Source organism: Arachis ipaensis, chromosome B3 (genome assembly GCF_059453495.1).
Source record: "Arachis ipaensis isolate K30076 ecotype BB chromosome B3, ASM5945349v1, whole genome shotgun sequence".
NCBI classification, from domain to species: domain Eukaryota; kingdom Viridiplantae; phylum Streptophyta; class Magnoliopsida; order Fabales; family Fabaceae; genus Arachis; species Arachis ipaensis.
This window is the reverse complement of record NC_142438.1, coordinates 68,129,698-68,133,235: the sequence shown is the minus strand read 5'-3', so window position 1 is coordinate 68,133,235 and position 3,538 is coordinate 68,129,698. Positions and strand designations below refer to the sequence as shown.

Sequence of the window (3,538 nt, the reverse complement as noted above, 5' to 3'; positions counted from 1 at the left end):
AATACATAATACTGCAAATTCACTTGATGAATTTGGATGCATTTTTGTTCATGATTCAATTTTGTTTGTGTGCTTGTTTTCGAACTGAGTTTATATGTCGCAATCATTAAATAATTTCGATTCATTTTAGATTTAAATAAGATGCACTTGGTCTGTGCTTGTTTTGAAACAGTTACATTCTGAATTTAATTTTCAGTTCATTCTGAATATAATTTCGGTTTATTTCTAAGTAAATTAAGGTGCATTTGGTCTAGTTGTTCTGCACAATTCAAAATTCTTCCTCCTTACCTTCTACTGCTTCTTCTTCTTTTTTATTTTTTTCCTTCTTCATCTTCTTCTTATTTCATTTTGTTATAATTCTTCTTGTTTCATTCTCTTGAGAGAAATAAAACAAAAAAAAAGAAGAAAAATCAAACAAAAAACGAAAAAATAAGAATAAAAAAATTCTCAAAACTCTTCATCATGTTCTTCTTCTTCTTGTCTTGTTCATCTAATCAAACAAAGAAGAAAAAAAAACACATAATGCTGCAAACTCACTGATGAATTTGGATACATTTTTGTTCATAATTTAATTTTATTTGTGTACTTATTTTCGAACTGAGTTTATATGTCGCAATTATTAAGTAATTTCGCTTCATTTTGGATTTAAATAAGATGCATTTGGTCTGTGTTTGTTTTGAAACGAGTTTACATTCTGAATTTAATTGTCGGTTCATTTTGGATGTAATTTCGGTTTATTTCTGAATGAATTAAGGTGCATTTGATCTCGTTGTTCTGCACAATTTAAAACTCTTCCTCCTTACATCCTCTTTTGGGAGGAATAAAATCAAGAAAAAGAAAAAAAAATCAAACAAAAGAGAAGAAACAAGAATAAAAAACTCCTCAAAACTCCTCACCATGTTCTTCTTGTTTTGTTCATCTTCTCCTTCTTGTTTTTCTTTTTTATAATTCTTCTTATTTTGCCCTTTTAACAATAATAAAATCATGAAAAAATCAAGCAAAGAAGAAGAAATACTGCTGCAAAATCACTTGATGGATTTGGATGTATTTTTATTTATGATTCAATTTTATTTGTGTGCTTGTTTTCGAACGCAATCATTAAGTAATTTTGGTTCATTATAAATTTAAATAAGGTGTACTTGGTCTATGCTTGTTTTTAAACGAGTTTGTTTGTGTATCGTCATCATTAAATAATTTCGGTTCATTTAGAATTTAATTTTCGGTTCATTCTGGATGTATTTTCGGTTCATTTTTGAGTGAATTAAAGTGCATTTGATTTCGTTATTCTGTACAATTCAAAATACATAATGCTGCAAAATCTCCAAGGAGATGAGGAAGAAAAGAAAAAAAAATGCAACAACAATAGCAACAACAAAAGAATGACGATGAGAAAAAAACACGTGAAGAAGAAGAAACGCAAAGAAGAAAGAACGTGAAGAAGGAGGAGAAGGAACGCGAAGAAGAGGAAAAAGACAATAACAACAATAATGTACTCTAACGGTATAATTTTACTCTTTTAATAAAAGTGGTTTTTGTTGTTGTTGAATTTACTTAATTGAATTTGGATAATAATAATGCTTGGATGTATAGTACATCTGGAAATTATGTATGTTCAGTAACCTGTATTTATGTACCTTGCTTAAAAATAATTCAATATTGTAGAAATGATGGGGAGACAAAAAGTAGTTTATTAATTAATTATAAAATTAGTGAATAGTAATAAAATGTTTTAGGTGATGGAATTTGTTAACTGTAATGCCACTTTCATTTGCTTGGAAGTGCAGGAAAAGATGTGATGTCAAAATATATAGAGTGCTGACTGATAAAAATGCACATTTTTTAAATTATTATCTTTTTTCTTTTTATTTTCTTTGGTGTTGTGTTGCAGTTTTTGACAACATGGCAATTTTTTATGGTAAATATAATGCTCTCTCTCCTGGTACATTTATGTTTTGAGTGGTTTCAATGTGGTCTCATAGTGACAATTTCTTTTATAGCTCACAAAGTAAAAGTTAGTTATGTTGTGCTACCAATTTGCAAGAGATAGTACCAAATAAATCAAGATCTAAGTTTTGGCAAATTTTAGAAACATGAATGCTTGATCAAGTATCTGCTATACATAGTGAAATAGTTATATATTAAAATAATATAATAGAGAAGCATTCTGTCTCATGATCTCTATATTGAAAATTCTTTGATTACAGTTTGCAAGAGTGCACAAACAAAATGAGAAAAAATAAAACAAAACCCTTCAAAAATCGAATTACAATTTCTTCACCACAAACCGATCGTTGAATTCGTGAAAGAAGACAGAAAAAGGAAAAACAAAAAAAAACAGAAGAAACAATGAAGCACAACATTGGAGCAAACTCCCATCATGATTGTCACAATGATGAAACTGCAACAAGAAAAAATGTTAGCAGCAACAACATGACTCCACGTTTGTTCGCAGAAGAAGCATCGGCAGAAGAAGCAGGACCGTCAGCATCAGATTTCTTCTTAGAATCCTTAGGCTTCTCTTCCGGAGAGGGTGCCGGCGGCGGTGGCCTCTTAGGAAGAAAGAAATCCTTAGGAAGAAGCACCTTATCAACCTGATAAACCGCAAGCTGGTGATCAGAATAAACACTACCACCAAGCGTGGCGTTAACAATGCCGGTTGTCAAGTTGACTTGGTTCCCGGAACTTGTTATGTTGAGTGCCATCCTCTCAGGATCGTCACCGGCTTGCGTCCTCACAGGGTTGCTGAGAGTGTCGAAGTTAGTGATCGCAACGAAAGATGGCAGAACATGGAACTGGATGAGCTCGTTCTTCTGTTGATCGTTGAGAGAATTGAGGAACCCTGGTTTGAGGCTCTGAAACGCGTTGTCGTTTGGTGCAAAGAGTGTGATGCCGTTGTTTGAGTTTAAGAGCTGAGCGTTCATCTGCGTGGAAACTTGTGTGGTTGTCAGAAGACGGATTAGGGTTGTGAATCCTCCGGCTTTCTTCAGGATTCTTATGATATCTGTGGGCGCGGACGACGGTGCCGGTGCTGGTGCCGTTGCTGCCGAAATAGTGGTGGTGGAAGAGAACAACAAGATCAGAACAAGTGAGAAGGAGTAGAAGAATTTCATTATTCTCACCATTTTTTCTTTGTGTGTGTGTTGGTGAGAGTGAGGGGTGGGAGGGAGTCAAATTTATTGAGGACTCAATGGGGTTTATGTATGTCAAAACATGCATATGTATGTGCATGTTAATAATGATGATCATATTCAAAGGTTATAATGAGTGAGACACTTGGCTTCATTGCTCAAAACAAAAGTTATTTAATTAATATCATTATTAGCAATGCTTTTTTTTCCAGTGTATATCTATTATTATAAGCAAAATTTGAATTCTTAATACTTATTTAAGCGAACAAGTAAAATATATAAAACATATATATTTATGAGATGTTTATTTGGAATATACAACAAACCATATTGGTTCCTTTTATTCTTTTTTTTTTACTTTTCTTTTAATTTAAATTGAAAGAAATTTAGTCACCAAAAAAAATTGAAAG

The 3,538-nt window shown here is 32.4% G+C and overlaps 1 pseudogene across 1 annotated transcript; it reads right to left on the bottom strand.

Moving 5' to 3' along the window:
• Positions 1 to 2,149: 2,149 nt before the first annotated feature.
• LOC148570976 (fasciclin-like arabinogalactan protein 12 pseudogene) lies at positions 2,150 to 3,200 on the bottom strand (annotated as a pseudogene). The gene has a single exon (XR_015906954.1). The product of XR_015906954.1 is annotated as a fasciclin-like arabinogalactan protein 12 pseudogene (transcript).
• Positions 3,201 to 3,538: the final 338 nt, after the last annotated feature.